The following is a 17,787-nucleotide window of genomic DNA, read 5'->3' on the forward strand; positions in this document are numbered from 1 at the left end:
TTCCACCTCTTGCAGTTTTCTGAAATTGTCAGTCAAGTACATTGCTCACCCAAATGCACAGCTTCTGTAAGTGATGTGCATGTGTATGTGTGCACATATGTGTGCATGGATGTGTGAATTTAAGCATGTGTGTGTACATGTGGTGAATATGTATATGTGCGTGTGAGAGAGGGAGATACACAGAAAGAGACAGAAACAGAGAGACAGAGAATGTTTTGTGTAGATGGACAGACCTGAGCTGCTCCTTAGGAGGGTCGCTGCAGTGCAGAACAGGGAATGGATGAGGAGATAATACAGAAATAGAGTGAATTTCACAGAAGCAGGATTCTAAATCAGAGGTGGCAGAAAGGCATGCATACACAGATCTCTTGTGGTGGGGGGTTGAGATGAAATGGGAGTTAGAGCCAATCTTATCTAGATCATAAAGGGCATGGTGATGCCGGTTACGCATTCTGTAAGCTCCATTAACTCTTGGTAAAACACACATGCCTGAGGCTAATAGATTTATATCCAACCATAGCTGTCCTCCACTCTCAACAAAGCAAATAATCCAGATTGTTCCTTTGCCTTTATTCCTCTCCAGTTGCCATTTTATGACAACTTTTCATCTCTTCCTTTATCAGAGACACTTTAATCTCATTTTAGCAGATAAAATGGTAAGAGGTAAGTGTGTGATTTTATGCAATGGCTTGGGATATCTAACCCTTTCAATGGGATTTTCATTTAGGGCATTGAAAGTGTAATTTAATAAAGCAACTTGGTTTACATAGAAGTACTAGGACACTAGTTGTAATCGACATATTCTGTTTTCATGTAAGTTTCTGAAATGCCAAACAACAAAACACTAGTACAGTGTTTTCCTGAGTCTTAAAAGGCTCTGTAGAAGTGAACTAATCTTATCACACCCCACATTCTCTTTGGAGGGAATTGACACTATCCTTTCCCTAGTCCACTATAGTATATGTCATCATTAGTATGTATCAGCTGCAGAGACTGAGCCATGAAATACAAATCAGGTAAGAAATATATTAGGGAGGAATCATATAAATTGTATTTCCAGAGTAAAAATAAATGCAGTGCAAATTTAAAATTCACAGTGAAGCTATCACAGCTATTTAGAATGAACTAAAAGTACATTTTAATAAGTATCACATAGTTTACCTGTGGCCTATTAAATGCATTTTAGAGATAGGCAAAGTAAAAAGTGTAATCTGGTTTTAAGCACTTTCCACTAATATAAATTACCCAGATGAAGTATTTGGGCATGCTTGCACTGCAAAATGAGGAAGAAAACTTTACCAAACTTTTGTGTTACTGATACTCCTTACGGGCTTGGCCGTGTTAGAAATGAGTCATGTAATGTAAGGGAAAATTCCTCCATGGGCTTTGAAGGCTGAACAGGCCCTCGGCTCTGTTTCTTGTTAGCTCTCTGATCTTGGGCAAATTACTTCTCTGGGCTGCAGGCTGCCTGTGTGTAAAAGTAGATAGGTTAATTAATCCTATGAGTATTATTGTTTGGGTTAAATGAGATAATGCATACAAAGTGCTTAGCTCAAGTCTGGTATCTAGTACGTTCTCAAAAAATGATAGCTATTTTGTAAGCTTGTAGTCTTCTGGTCTCACCTGGCCATCCATGACCTGTGGGAGCAGGACTTTGCATGTACAGAGGAGCTGGAAGGGTCTAGGTTCAGGTTCAGGTTTCAAGTTACCAATGTTGGCTTAATCTCACGAAATCTCCACATGGTTGTAAAATGACCATCTTGTAAGACTATAGTGAAGAGTTAATGATATGATGTACATAAAAGTGGTAGCAAGGAGTCCTGCTTATACAGAGCACATTATAGCCTATATCCAGCTACTGATCTTTCCTGGTTTATGTGTTTGCCTGTCAAATCAAGGACTTGGAATAGATGATCTCTAAATTCCCTTTTCTCTTTAAAATATATATGGCACTTAAAAAGCCTTTAGCAAGGAGAATTTAATATTCCCTTTAGTTTCTATTTTTCCTCCTTTAGCAAAAAAAAAAAAAAAAAAAATGAATTATTGGAGCACATGCAGATAGATTAAGAAACTAAGTAACAGTGTTTGAAATTTACCAGTGGGAGCAAAAGGGTTCAAGGAAGCCAGAAGTGGGTCATATGAGGATGAACAACGTGGTGCAGGTGCCTTGCTCTCCTGCTCTTCCCTGGAAAGGTTCATTTCATTATCCAATGCCTCTGTGTTTTCTTTCCTCTAGACCAGTGGGCCTCAAGCTTTACTGCAAATTGCAATCACTTGGAGAGCTTTAAGACTACTTCAAAGTCCCAGAAGCACCTCCTACCAATTAAATCTGGGTAGATCCCAAATGTCAGTATTGTAAAACCTCTCCAGGTGATTCCAGTGTGCACCCCAAAATTAAGATCCATGCCCTCCAGTAAATGAAGGGCTCAGAATTATGAATCCCATGTGTCAGTTCCCCACTGAGTAGACAGAGGCAACCCTCCTCTCCAAGACTTTTCAGGTAGCACTGAGGACCTGATACCAACAGAGGAGGGTAAAATGAGGGAAATCTTGCAGTTGTATTTCGTTTGCAATCCAGGCATAGTACTTGCTTTGTTCACAGAGTGATTAACTCACATACAATATATCTTAATGTGCTTTTGGGCAAGGAGGTGCTTTAAGGATTGCCTAATGCCACTATTCATTGAGCAGAGGGAGAAACCGAGGTCAGAGAAAAGAAATGACTCATTCAGGCCTCACAGCTGAAAAAGAAGCCAGATTCTTTGCTTTGTCCTTCATTTCCTCTGTCGCACTTGCTGGTGAAGGACTAAAGTAAAATGTCCCTGTCCAAATAGGAGTGTGTTTGTTACATAGCGGTGTTCATAATTGTCTCAGGAAAACAACAAAAAGAAAAAAATAAAAGGAAGTGACCTGTCAGTGTGTTTGTTTGAGGCCTCGTCCCTCAAAGATAAACACCATGGATCTAAAAAAAGGAGGCAGGTTGTTGCTGGTCTGATGGCACTTCTTTCCAGGGGGACACATTTTCTCTTGTCACACTCTTCTCATTTTTAGACAAAAGCAGAAAAACAAATTCTCTTCCAGCTCACTGAGTGTGACTGACACATTTGAAAATATCTTTCTACTAAGACGGGAGGGATAGTGTGAAAAATACTCTGATCTAAGCTAAGCTAAATCTATAGAGGTATTCAAAAAATTAGTCTCTTACAGAAAAATAGATGTCAGACCTGAACCTTCAAACTTCGAATTCTTTCCTGACAATTTCCAGAAGACAGAAGACCCTCAGGTCTAAGAGATGTCCACTAGATGGCAGCATGACTATGGTTAAAGTATCTGGCATTCTCGGGCACAGAAAAGAGGATTTATTATACTGAATGGAGATTGGAACTCAAAAGATTTTATGGATACAAATCTATTATTAAAGAATTCTAAACTATAGAATATATATATCTCTCCATATAGGTGTATATAAAACTAATATAGAATTCTGAATACTGTTGTGTACAGTATCATACTGTCATTCTTACTATAATTCTTACTATCATTACTTAAATCGTATGTGATTTAAACAGGTTTGACATACAGCTAAAAGTCCTTTGTTGCCTACCATAACCTTTTCTTGGCCTATGTCAGCTTTTGCCTGACTAAACTAAAGCTACATTCTTCAAAGGGCAGGGAATGTTTACTTATTAAATGGCTCTAGACTAAATCATCAGCCACACGACTGTGTTCCTACTAATTATTCTTCTATCATGATTTTCACTCAGTTATAGGCAGTGGGCAGTTTCTTCTTCTATAATTTAATATTAATGACAACTCAATTTTTGATATTTCATGGGTGCAATACGTTAAATAATTACGTTTTTACAGAGTGCGGGTCATGTGTGAGCTGTTGGGAAGGCAGAACAAGACTTTGACGGAGGTTGCACTCTAGTGGAATATATCATGACTCATATATGAAGTGCACACCTTAGTAAAAAGTAAATTCTTTCTTCACAAGTCCTTTTAAGTTGAGATATCTCTCCTATTGATTATGGAAAATTCTTTTGAAAATAGCTGGGTGATCTACAAACAGCCAAAAAGTTTGGACTGGAAAGCAACAGTGTTGACTTTCCAAGTTTAAGGACTATTCAAAGAAGACTGAAGCCAGCCATGTTCATGGGGGAACCAGGTCCCCACCGCAGCTGTCTACTGTTGTCACCATCTGTCATGTTTAGGACACATCCACATAGCCAAGACAGAGTAAATTAGAAATTATAGACAGTCAATCTGGTTAATGTATTAGTTAGATAACTGAATATACACACAGACTGGTCAACCAGCAGCACAAGTTACCCTCCTAGATTTTGCAAGCTAATTCTTTCCTTTTTAAAGTACTTGGTTAATAAAGCATGTTCAGATATATCACATGTGAATTTCACAACCCTATGTTCAAAAAAGAGGCAGTCTGCCCCAGCTTACATAGCTAGTCAGTAAAAAGAGAATCCAGAGGTAGGGTGGTAAAGCATATATCAAGTACACATCAGAAGTCCAGTAAATTGCCATTTTACTGTGGTTACTGTTTACTAGAAGCCTGATTTGGTACCCAGACAGTAGTCTTGTATCATGCTGTTTCCAGTTCAGTCATTTATGACTCGAGGTTTTCAGATGCTTCTATAAGCTCCCACTTGGACTGTTTGTGCCTGATGTTCAAATTCTGCTCCTGGAGCTTTTGTACACTGAGTATCTGCTCGACTTGTGCTTTAGCGAGTTGAGGAAGGAGGGGGTATGCCTTGTCAATCTGTGGTTGGCAAGATCATAAACAAAATCACCATTGTTAGTGCGCAGAGTGTAAATTAAGCAACAGGCGTGTCCAAGGATAAAATGTGAGAAGACTATACCTCATGCTATTTGCCTGGAAAAGGCCTTTCTTACTGCCATGAGTGGGTTTGGAGTGTCATGCTTGTTTATAACCTGGGCAACGGGTGCTCTCACTGGTGCAGTGACTGTGAAAGAACACTGAAATGTTAAAAGGAAAAGCTGTTGTCCACAACCTTATAAAATGGGCTTTCTGTTTCCAGCAACAACAGAAATAGACAAACAACAACAAAAAACCATAAAGAGTAAACACAGCACAATGATGGAAAAGTGTGAGCCAACATGGAGGAAAAGTGCCAGGGTTTCTAGGGCCTGAATTTTCCGCCAAGAAGCAAATATATTTAGAAAGAGGCAGCACCTTTTGACATTTGCTAAGTAACTTTGATGATTGCCTTTTCAATTGAGTTTCTGTAGTGAGCAAAAGAGGGGTGTGAAGAAAAAGCAATTTTCCCAATGGGAGTATAAAATCATTCAGACTAATGAAATGCTTTTTCTGGTTTAGAGATAACAACCCACTTTTGGGTTTTATGCCTAATATTGATTCTTTGTGTATTTTTTATAGAAGCCTTCACGAAATTCAGTTAATTGTATTTTATTAGACTGAGAGATTGTCTTTTTTAATATTCTCCAAACCTCCTCACTCATCGCTCCCCATCCCTTCTCCATTCTCCCTATCAATATTTTAACATTGATAGATGGTTTGTGGTCGTTTTTTTAAAAAAACAAAACTTGCTCTGCCTTTTCAATCTCCTCCTAGTTCGAATGATTGCAAAAATGCTGAAAAAGCCAAGTTCCTTTAAGGAATAAGACACTGAAATATGGTCATTAAATCCTGATGGGTTTTTTATTCTGCATCCCATAATTTTAAGGAGAACCACTTTCCGAGATGGTTGGGTAAATGCAACAAATATAATGAGGCGGAAGTGAGGTCTCAAGGCAGCTTTGCAATCTACAGGGCACTCAGTTTATTTAGTTGCAAACACTGTAAGCTATTAGGGTCTGTCTCACTAAGCAAAGATAACCCAGGAACAAAACAGAGTAGACTTGGGGGAGTCAGCAGTTTGGTGGCTGCTGGTGGGGGCTGCTGTGTCTTCTATCTTTAAATGTCCTTGGTGTTTTATTTAGGGAAGGCATTATCTTGACAGAACTGCTTTGCTGTTAGGCAGTAAGATGAGTTACTTCTTGGGATAAAAGTTCTCATAAAAGAATTTGGACAAGAAGACTTTGTGGTTTATAGAAACTCTAATCTTTACTGAATGACTGGGGTGGGCATGGCAAGAGGAATTACATTTATAATTGCTTAAAGGACAAAAAGGTTCAGTTTGATTTAAACCCAGAACACGAAAGAATCATGATCATGAAAGGAAAGGGAGAGACAAGGTGTTATAGTGAAGAGTGCTGTCCTGGGATTTAGAAGACTTGGGTTTTAGTCCTGGTTGTGCTTAGAAGTCATATGTCCTTGGGCAAATCACTTAACTTCTCTGAACTTCAGTTTTTCTATCTATAAAATAGGGTCTTCTGCAGGCATACAATGGACAAGGCTAAGCACTTCACACATGCTACCATTTTTTTTTTTTTTTTTTTTTGAGACAGAGTCTCGCTCTGTCACCCAGGCTGGAGTGCATTGGCTCGATCTTGGCTCACTGCAATCTCTGTCTCCTAGGTTCAAGTGATTCTCCTGCCTCAGCCTCCCAAGTAGCTGGAATTACAGGTGTGCTTCACCACGCCTGGCTAATTTTTGTATTTTTAGTAGAGACGGGGTTTCACCATGTTGGTCAGGCTGGTCTCGAACTTCTGACCTCGTGATCCACCCACCTCGGCCTCCCAAAGTGCTGGGATTACAGGCATGAACCACCGCACCTAGCCAATGCTATCTAATTTAACTCTCTCAATTATTAGGTGGATTAAATTATGAGGTAGGTACTATCATTATTATTACTCTTATTACACAGATGAAGAAACTGAAGAATGTAGAAGGTTGGTAACTTTCCTGAGTCACTGATGGGGGCAGAATTTGGACCTAGACAGTCTTAAGACTGGTGTGTGAAACCACTATATACATACCACAGGACTACCATACCATAGGACCACTCTGGAGAGATGATCCTTGGCTTGTTTACGTGATTGTGGTATGAATAAGATAAGTTAATATTTGTGAAAAGTGTTCTATAAAATAAAAACTCACATGGATGTAAGAGAATGTAATTTTTAATTTATTACTAAAAGCCTCCTGCTATGGTTTGAATGATGGCATCTCTTTATAAACTCATATTGAAAATTAATACCCATTGTTGTGGTATTAAGCTTTTGGGATGTGATTAAATCAAATCCCTCATGAATGATTTGGTGCCTTATAAAAGGGCTGGAGGGAAGTAGCACAGGCTCTTTTTGCCCTTCCATCTGTTTGCCATGTGAGGACACAGTGTTCAAGGTGTCATCTTGGAGGCAGAGACCAGGCCCTCAACAGACACTAAATTTGCAACTTCTTGATCTTGGACTTCCCAGCCTCGAGGACTGTGAGAAATACATTTCTATTACTTATACATTACTCAGTCTTAGGTATTTTGTTACAGTAGCAAAAACGAACTAAGACATCTTGATGTTAGATGTGGAGAGTGTCCATCCAAGATTGTAGACTCAAGCAGCTATAAGGCTACTTCATCGAGTGGGTATATTAGTTTGCTAGGGCTTTTGCAACAAACCACCACAAACTGGGTAACTTAAAACAACTGAATTTTATTGTGTCTGTTCTGGAGGCCAGAAATTTGAAATCAAGTTGGCGGAGCCGTGCTCCCTCTGAAGGCTGAGGATATAATCAGACATCTTTCCTAACTTTCTGGGAGCCTCAGGCATTCCCTGGCTGTAGATGGCCACCTTCTCCCTGTGTCTCATCACAATGTCTTCTCGTTGTGCCAGTCTGTGTCCAAATTTCTCTCTTTTATAATGGCACCAATCATGTTGGATTAGGATGTACCTCATCTTATCTTGATAATCTGTGAAGACTCTTATTTCCAAATAAGATCACATTTACAGATATTGGGGATTAAGGGGTCAATACTTAATGGTGGCACAATTCACCCCAAAACTCTGGTAAACACGGGATGCAATTTGGAGTCAGACACACCAGTGTTCAAATCCAGCCTCCACCATTTACTAATGCAAAGTGACTGTTAGTTTCCTATTGTGACTGTAACAAATTATACACATATAGTGACTTAAAACATCAAGAAATTTAGTGTCTTATAGTTCTAGGTGTTCTACTGGGCTGAAATCAAGGTGTCAGAAGAGATGTATTCCTTATGGAGGTTCTAATGGAGAATCTTGTTTCCTTGCCTTTTCCAGCTTTTTGAGGCCGCCTGCATTTCTTGGCTCATGGTCCCTTTCTCTATCTTCAGAGCCAGCAGTGTAATGCCTTCAAGTCTCTCTCTGAATTTGACTCTGACCTTCTTCCATCTTTTGTCTCTCGTCCTCCCTCTTCTATCTTTTAAGGATCCTTATGATTAACATTGGGCCCACCTGTATAATACAGTATAATATTCCCATGTCAAGAGGCTAAATATAATCACATCTGCAAAGTCTTTTTGCCATGTAAGAAACATATTTATAGGTTCCAGGGATTAGGACTTGGACATCTTTGGGGGGAATTATTCTTCCTACCACAGTGACTGTTCTAAGCCCCCTCTGTAAATCAGAAAACTCAGTGTTGTTATTTCAAAGTGTTGTTGAGAGGCTGGGTGCAGTGGCTTGTGCCTGTAATCCCAGCATTTTGGGAGGCCTAGGAAGGTGGATCACTTGAGGTCAGGAGTTCAAGACTAGCCTGGCCAACATGGTCAAACCCTGTCTCTCCTGAAGATACAAAAATTAGCCAGGCATGGTGGCATGTGCCTATAGTCCCAGCTATTGGGAATGCTGAGACAGGCGAATTGCTTGAACATGGGAGGTGAAGGCTGCAGTGAGCCCAGATAGCGCCACTGCACTCCAATCTGGGCGACAGAGTCAGACTCTGTCTCAAAAAAAAAAAAAAGTTGTTAAAATACGTTATTATAGGCCGGGCGTGGTGGCTCACGCCTGTAATCCCAGCACTTTGGGAAGCCAAGGTGGGTGGATCACCTGAGGTCAGGAGTTTGAGACCAGCCTGACCAACAGGGTGAAACCCTGTCTCTACTAAAAATACAAAAATTAGCTGGGCATGGTGGCAGGCAACTGTAGTCCCAGCTATTCAGGAGGTTGAGACAAGTGAATTGCTTGAACCTGGGAGGTGGAGGTTGCAGTGAGCTGAGATTGTGCCACTGCACTCCAGCCTGGGCAATGGAGTGAGACTCCATCTCAAAACAATAAATAAATAAAATAAAACAAGTCATTCTTGTGGAGTACTCAACCCAGTGTCTGGCACAGAGTAACATTTCATTACATGTTACCTGTTAATAACATGACGGGTTTCATTCATGTTATGTTCTTATGGAAAAGTTTCTTTTTAAATCCTTGTAAGTGGTGGGGAAATGTATGCAAAAATTCCTGATGTTTGTATGACTCTAAAGCAAAGCATGGATGTTCTGTTTTCTGAGCAATTGATAAAGCTGCTTGTACCTAATGAGGGTGGTGGCAGGTAGCGGGAGGGCTTGAACATCACTGCGTTGTCTACAATTCTGTCCATTTGGTTCCCTATTCAATCAAGCGGCAATTACTAGGGATCACGCTTGGGAAAACAGCCAGTTTAATTTGGTGATCTTAATACAGTTAAATATTCCATTTTTAGGTACCTTAATGTTTAAAACATTTTAATGACCACTGTAACACTTACTCTGTCACCTCCCAATCCCCAGCCTCAATTTAAATCTTTTTAGCGTGTTTAATGTATCTTATATAAGCAGCCTAAAGCCATACCAATATAATGGAATAATGAAAATCATTGTTTTTTTATAACTACAATAACAATATAAATAATTGAAGAATACTTTATAGTTTTACAAAAGGCTTTTTCATAGCCTATCAAATAAATGACTGATTTGATGGTTGCACAAGCATTCTGGTGTGTGGACAGAGATTCTGACGCTGGCCCTAGAATCAGACTGACCTACTTGCTAATCCTACTATTGCCCCTTGTGAAGTCTGTGACCGAAGCCTAGTCAAGACCTTCCCTGAGCCTCAGTTTCCTCCTGTGTTAAATGCAAACATCAGAGTTTCCTCACAGGATTGCAGTGAGGATTCAGTAAGAAAATGCCCATAAACCACTCAGTACAGTGCCCGATGCGTCTCAATGACAAACACTCGCTGCCACTATTACCATGGCTACTATTATGGTAAAAAGATATTAACACGAAGTTCTTCCAGTCCCCTAAAATATGTTTAGGGGACTTTGTGTGAGGGGGATGTCTTTCTGTTGTGCTATCTTTCCTAGGAAAGGGCATTAGTCATTTATTATTTTATAATTTCACAATTTCAGCTGTGCACTCAAGTTAACAGAGCCTACAGTTCAACGTGAGGTGCACAACCACAAATGAGAGTTGCAAAAAGAGCTGAGCCAAAACTCGATATTGCCCCACACGCGAGCACTGACCTCCAGCCTCTAGTGGGTTAGGAAGATGGACAAAAGGGTGGGAGTTGTATGGCAAATCTCTCCCATAAGTTGAAGAGTGGGTTATTTCACCTCAGGTCCATGTTGAGGGGTGTGAGGAAACTACCCAGAGAACCTAGCATGTGTGTCTGGCTGTGTGGTGGGCTCCACAGACCAGCACTTCACTCAGCTCCAGAAATCCACAGTGAAAGAGGCTGTGTGGTTGCCAAGAGAATGGAGTGAAGAAGAGATGTTGCTGCCTTGGGATGGGCTACACTCCCAGCGTTTCTCCAGGCAAAGCAAGTGGGTCCCATGGAGAAGATGGAGGCCATATCTGAGCCAGTGCTGGACATCTTAGATCCTGAGCAAGATGGCAGCCTCCTTGGAGGGGGCGGGGTTCCAGGTTTACAGAGGTGAAGAAGGATCCCAAAGTATCAGGCAGAAGAGAAACATATGCCCAAGTCAGTGAAACTACAGGGGGAAAAAAAAAAAAAAAAGCCCAGCGATGGGGCGAGGGAGCACGTCTCAGAGACTCAAGGAGAAGCCAGGGAGAGAACCTGAGGGCGCATGCCTCATCATCCTGAACTGAGACCCCTTTTCTTCTCTCGTCTCCATACTTTCTGCTCCTGAAGGGTAAGAAGCCACGATTAACAAGTTTGAGGAGAAAGGACGAATGTGCAAGGTGGAGAAAGAGAGGTCAAACACCACTTTCTCCTGGGCAGCCAGCCAGCCTTCTTGGGCCAGCGGTTAACATGGAGAGGTTGTGAGTGAGAACGGAAAAACGGAAAGTTTTATTTATTCCATTGGATAGAAGATAGGAATTTCCGAATCAAGCCTTCTTTGATTACTTGAAAGTATCGAAGAGTTATAAAACTTGCTCTAATCGAATCCAGGGACAAGAAAAAGCCAGCCCTGTGGAATGAACTGGAAGGGCCCGTGGGAGAGAGAGCGGAAGCAGCTCCTTGGTCCTGTTTCACAAGCTATGCTGTGCGTCCTAGTGGTTACCTCGTTATTCTCACAACAGCCCCAGGAGGTAACTATTATCCTGAGGAATAATAATAACCCTTCCACAGATGAGGTCATCAAAGCTCAGAAGGGTAAAGAGTTTGTGCCAAATCCCAGACTGAAAATAAGCAAAGGCTCACTCTGAACCCTGCTTTCTTGACTCTACTTGCTCCACCGGAGCACAGAGCGCCTTCATGTGGTCGGAAGGGGTAAGGGCACCAAAATTCACCAGGAACCCAAAGCATATTCTCAGAAGTCCTGAATTTCTCGTCAGGACCCTTGTGACTGGCTTGAAGAGTGTTACTCTTCATCCTAGGCCCAGATGTGTTTAACTAGGCTATTTTGTGGTAAAATATACAGAGCCATAGAATGGCTTTTCTCCCTTTTTTTTTTTTAGCACAAATATGTTTTACGGGACTTTGTTTGAGGGGGATGGCTTTCTCTTGTGCTATCTTTCCTAGGAAAGGGTGTGCCATTAGTCATTTATTATTTTATAATACATATATTGACTTTATTGCTTTTGTGATCAGGCCATTCTAAGTGGAATTCACTAGAGGAGAACCAAGATGGTGAAGACAGAAATGGCTACAGTGGGTCATAGATCAGATTGCTTTGGGAGGCCTGAAGGCCCTACTGAGGCTCAATAAAAATGATCTTTCCTTTTTCATGGGAACAAATTATTTAACTGAGTATGACCGTTGTCTGTGTGCTTAGGGGACTCATGATGAGGTTTGTGTGCCTTTTCCCGCAGGAAGGTTGTGGCAGTCCCATGCTAAGTAGCACTTGTTTGCCTGGGTACTGGGCTTGCTGGCTTCTGTGGAGTTTGTGAAGATCTGCCCCTTAACCCTTTATGCCTGAAGTTGCAATTTTTTGAATTTTTGCAATCCGACCTCGGCCACGACCTTGAGCATTAGGATATAAATAACTCCTACATACTTAGCATTCGGAACACTAGACATAAATGTTAATGACTTAAATGAGGTAGAAATATTTCTGCCCTAGGGGAGGAAATAAAAGGTACTCCTCCTTATATTGAATCTGTTTCCTGGTCATGCCCACCAAATTGGCTGTGGGGTGTGACACCCCTCTGTGTCATCCCCTATGTGTAAGTGATCAGTGTCAGTTTAGGAGGCCATGACTCCCCTTCAATCCTTTGGCCAAGGGCTGGAAGCAGGGGCTGGGAGAGCTAAATATTACATTGCACTATCTTGAATAGTATAACTAAAGGACAAATAAAGCCAAAAACAAGATCTCTGACCTATCTCCTTCTCACTCTCTCCATGTCCTGAGGCTTTCGTCTTGCTGAGATGACACAACTAAAATCAGTTGGGGAGACATCTCTGATTTTGGCATATCCTAAAACAAACCTTGTCACATCAAGGGCGACTGAAGAACGGGAATACGTTTAGCTCGGAAACAAACATAAACTTGGGAAGACATAAAAGGCCTGTTGGATGAAAGAAGAGTACACTTGTTCTCTGTGACCCCAGAGGACAGATCCAAGGAAGGGAGTTGAGGTCACATGTAAACACACTTGGGTTCAATACAATTGGACAACATTTTATCCCAGGGTATCTCATATCTAGAAGATACAGTGTTCTTTGCACAACACCACAAAATTTAACCAAATGGTTCTCTCCTTTTGCTGGTTTACGAAGAGCCTTTCTCCATGCTCTCCATAAAATAGGTTATGTTACTTCGAAAGGGGTCATAAAGGTTGTGCATGGATGGAATGGAATATTCTGCATGATGCTTTGGTGGGGGTGGAGGGGTTAAAGTTTGGGCATCCTCCTCTCAGTGGGGTGCAGAAAAGCACAGTTTTTGAAATCGGACTGCCGTTAGTTCCAGCCCTGTCTCTGATGCTCATAAACTGGGTGACCTTAAGCAAATTATTTAAACATTCTAAGCCTTAATTTTTTTATTTGTAAAATGCAAAAATAAAAATTACCAGTATCACAGGATAGTTGTGAAAATTAAATGCTTATCATGGTCTGGAATCTGATAATAACAGACACATATATAAGAGGCAACCTCAAAAGACACTATATTTAATTCTTTCAAGTTTACTACCCTTAGAAATATGAATATAACTAAATGGTATGTTCTACAAAACTGTAACATCAGAATTACAAATCCAAATCCTGAGTGTTTTTAAAGAAGGGGTTTGATCATAGGCATTGACAATTTTGAATTTTTCTCTTAATATTGTTTGTTCTTTCTCATTCATTTCTATGGCCACTAGCCTATGCTGGCAAACAAATGATAGTAGACCCTTCCAAATATAAGAAAAACCACTGGGAGAAAACTCAGATTTGATATATTTTTGTATGTTAAATTCAATGTCATTATTTTTGGACTCAAACTGGGATTGAACCCCCGTTTGGCTACTTAGTTCGCTTTATGACTTTGGGCAAATTATTCAGCCTCTTTAAACCTATCTGCTCACCTATTATAAGAGAATTGTTGTGAGGATTAAATTTAATGAAACAACACATGGAAAAGCATAGTGGTAATATGTTCTCAAAAACTGATAGCTACTATATTTTTTTCCTACAATAACTTTATTCATGATTCAAATTTAGCTATTGAATATCTAGGTTATGAGGCATAAGCATTTCTAAGGTGCAAAGTTCGAGGACCACTGTGTCAACAGTAATCACAATGGAGTTTTGGTGTGTATGAATTTCCTCTTGCTGCAGTAATGCATTACCACAAACTTAGTGATTTAGTGCAGATTTATTCTCCTGAAGTCCTGGAGGCTAGAAGTTTAAAATTGGTCTCACTGGACTAAATTCAAGACATCGACAGGGATCATTCCTTCTGGAGGCTCTAGTTTCCTTGCCCTTGCTAACTTCTGGAGCCTGCACTCCTTGGCTTGTGACCCCATTCTCTCATCACACCAGCTTGTTGCTTCCATCATCATGTCTCTTATTTCTGTAGTTAAATCTCCCTCTCCCTCCCTGTTGTGAGAACACTTGTCGATATGCTTTGGCTGTGTCCCCACCCAAATCTCATCTTGAATTGTAGTTCCCATAATCTCCACGTGTCATGGGAGGGACTAGGTGGAGATAATTGAATCATTGAGGTGGTTTCCCCCATCCTCTTCTCATGATAGTGAGTTCTCATGCAATCTGATGGTTTTATAAGGAGCTTCCTCCTTCACTGGGCACTCATTTCTCTCTCCTGCCACCATGTGAAGAAGGATATGTTTGCTTCCCTTTCCATCATGATTGTTTCCTGGGTCCCCCCCAGCCCTGTGGCACTGTGAGTTAATTAAACCTCTTTCCTTTATAAATTACTCAGTCTCGGGTATGTCCTTACATCAGCGTGAAACAGACTAATACACGTGTAATTCCATTTAGGCTCACTTGTATAATTCAGGCTATTCTCTGCCTCTAAAATTCTTAATTTAAATTGCATTTACAAAGTGCCTTTTGCCATACGAGCCACATTCACAGGTTCTGGAGATTAGGACATGGACTTTAGGAGGGCCCATTATTCAGCCTACCACATGGTCCGGGTTGTTCAAGCAAAGGCTGGAAACTTGTGTCAGCCATGGTAGAGCGTGATTCCTGTATCAGCTATATGCTTAATAGCAATAACCTATGGACACTTAGAATCCATGATTGTAAATGGGAGACAACAGGAATATTGTACCACCTCAAAATGAAACTGCTGTACTTCCCTTTCTCTGTGACCTGCACTGTGATGTTTCATTTCAACTAGGCAAATCTTTTTATCTATAAATGCATTTTTTTTTTCCACAGCATCTCACTGTGTCACCTAGGCTGGAGTGCAGTTGTGCAGTCTTGGCTCACTGCAACCCCTGCCTCCCAGGTTCAAGCGATTCTCCTGCCTCAGCCTCCAGAGTAGGTGGGACTACACCATGCCTGGCTATAAATGCATTTGCTTAGGATTATGTTTCATACACTTTGTACTAGTCCAGAAGTTAATTGAACCCCTCTCTCAGTGCAATTATTTTGACACCCCCTCTTTTGGCATCCCCTTTTTTGCAATCTCTTGCCCCAACCTGGCAGAGCCATCACATTTATATAATATTTTTATGCCAGCACTGTTCTAAACAGTATATATGTGTATATATTTACACTCATTTAATATTCAAATATTCTAGTATGAATGTGTCTTTATTTTGCAGATGAGGAAGCCGAGGCACTGAGAGGAGAAGTAACAAGCTCAAGGTCTCAAGTGAGTGTTCAAAGTATGTCTGTCTCCAGAGCACATAATTTTAACCACTACACTATACTGTATCTCTTCAAGAAGTCCTTAATAAGTGCTATTTATTATTATTTTTATAAAGCTCAGAAATAAATGTTTTGGAGCCTACCTCCTGCAGTTCTGCCCCTGTCTCCACTTCATGTCTCTAAAGAAAAAAAAAAAAGAAAAGAAAAAGAAAAATATAATAAAAGGAAAGAAAGGACAAAGCAAGAGAAGTTCATGTCGACTTGGTACAGAAGTCATATCCCTTGGGTGAGCAACACGTGTGTGAATGATTCCACAAGTAAGCAATTAGCAGATTTTGTAGTCTAGCATTTAAGCCAGTGCCAAGCAGATGTTGATGGAGATATTTCAGAGAAACATCATAAAATGATGATTAAGCTAAAAGGAATTTGAATGGTAAAAATTTAGAGTCTTAAATTTATAGATTTATGACTACTCTGTGCATTTATGTAAAAATTCAGTCTTAAATCTGTAGCTTTGCAGCAAATTGGTAAAGGCAGGGAGAGGGTAGAGTAGCAAGAGGTGAGGATGCCTGGGTAATTAGAGACAATGGGCTTTCCACTGGCAGAACCTCTGCTCTGCTCAGAGAGTGTTGGAAACACAAGATGGTAGGCTACATGGTGGTTATGAGTCCAGGTTCTGAGGCAAGACAGTCTGTGTTCAAATTCTGATGCCACAACTTACTGACTATATGACCTTGGCCTAGTTTACTTAACCTTTTTTTGTGCCTTAGTTTTCTCAGGAGAAAATGGGCATAATAATATCTTCTTGGTAGGGCTGTGTTCAATGGGATCATTATGCCTCTCATGTAAGTACTCAGTATATGTTAATAGTTATAATTATCATCTTATATAATATGCTTAGGAGATTACTACATATTTGAGAAGGAGCTTTTCTTCAGATAGATATTATAGAGGATGCACTCATTGTTTGAGGGAGAAAAAGAGACAGATAATGATCTGCTTACGTCAGCTCAGGCTGTTATAATAAAATACCAAAGACTGGGTGGCTTAAAAACCAGACATTTATTTCTCAAAATTCCGGAGCCTGGGAATTCCATCAAGGCACCAGCAGATTTAGCTCCTGGTGAGGTCTCTTTTTCAGGCTTGTAGATTGTAGACAGCTACCTGCTTGCTATGGTCTCATATGGCAGGTGGAGAGAGAGAAAGCTCTTGCCTTTCTTCCTGTACTCTTTATAAGGACAATAATCCCATTATAAGGGCCCCACCATCATGAGCTCATAGAACCCTAATTACCTCCCAAAGGCTCTACCTCAGAATACCATCATATTGGTGGTTAGGGCTTCCACATATGCATTTGAGGGAGGCATAACCATTCAGTCCATAACATTAGCAAGCAGAAAAACTGAGAAAATGTTTCAGATTGTGATACATGCTATGAAGAGAATGTTTCATAAGAATGAGGTTGTGTGTACCTGGGATTGGGGTGAGGCATCAAAATACATTCCAGTTGGGTGGTCAGGTTGGACCTCTCTGGGCTGGGATCTAAGTGAGAGCAGAGATCAGGGAAGAGTGTTTAAGCGAGTGGGAGCAGGGAGGGCAAAGACCCGGAGATGGGAAAGAGCTTGACCTGTTGGAGAAATAACAGTATAAAAAGCCCAATGAGGTTAAAGGAAATACAGGAAAAAGTGAGTGGTAGGAGAAGTGGGCAGGGGCCAGGGTGAGAATGAAGGGGAGGAGATTTTCATTCTAAGTGCAGTGGGAAGCCATTGGATGACTTTAAGCAAGGAGAAGACATGCCCCGATTAGTGTTTAAAACTTGACATTATTATGCTTTCTTTTTTTTTTTTGAGACAGAGTCTTGCTCTGTCGCCCAGGCTCACTGCAAGCTCCGCCTCCCGGGTTCACGCCATTCTCCTGCCTCAGCCTCCCAAGTAGCTGGGACTACAGGCGCCCACCTCCACACCAGGCTAATTTTTTGCATTTTTAGTAGAGACGGGGTTTCACCGTGTTAGCCAGGATGGTCTCGATCTCCTGACCTCGTGATCTGCCTGCCTCAGCCTCCCAAAGTGCTGGGGTTACAGGTGTGAGACACCGCGCCTAGCCTGACATTATTATGCTTTCTGTGTACTGTCAGTTAGTATTGGCATTATTACTCTGGATTTATTAATACTA

At 40.9% G+C, this 17,787-nt stretch overlaps 1 long non-coding RNA gene across 2 annotated transcripts in view; it reads left to right on the forward strand.

Moving 5' to 3' along the window:
* The window catches only part of LOC117071577, a 41,901-nt gene extending 25,234 nt beyond the window's left edge, over positions 1 to 16,667 (forward strand). Inside the window, exons 2-3 of one of the 2 annotated variants that reach the window (XR_004432362.1) lie at positions 15,570 to 15,619; positions 15,732 to 16,667. This is a non-coding gene — a long non-coding RNA (uncharacterized LOC117071577). Of the gene's footprint in view, positions 1 to 14,781; positions 15,620 to 15,731 lie in introns of those variants that run through there. The other variant, XR_004432361.1, reaches the window with a different exon arrangement.
* The last annotated feature ends 1,120 nt before the right edge of the window (positions 16,668 to 17,787 follow it).

The sequence above is a fragment of the Trachypithecus francoisi genome, unplaced genomic scaffold (assembly GCF_009764315.1).
Source record: "Trachypithecus francoisi isolate TF-2019V2 unplaced genomic scaffold, Tfra_2.0 Lachesis_group3, whole genome shotgun sequence".
Taxonomy (NCBI): Eukaryota; Metazoa; Chordata; class Mammalia; order Primates; family Cercopithecidae; genus Trachypithecus; species Trachypithecus francoisi.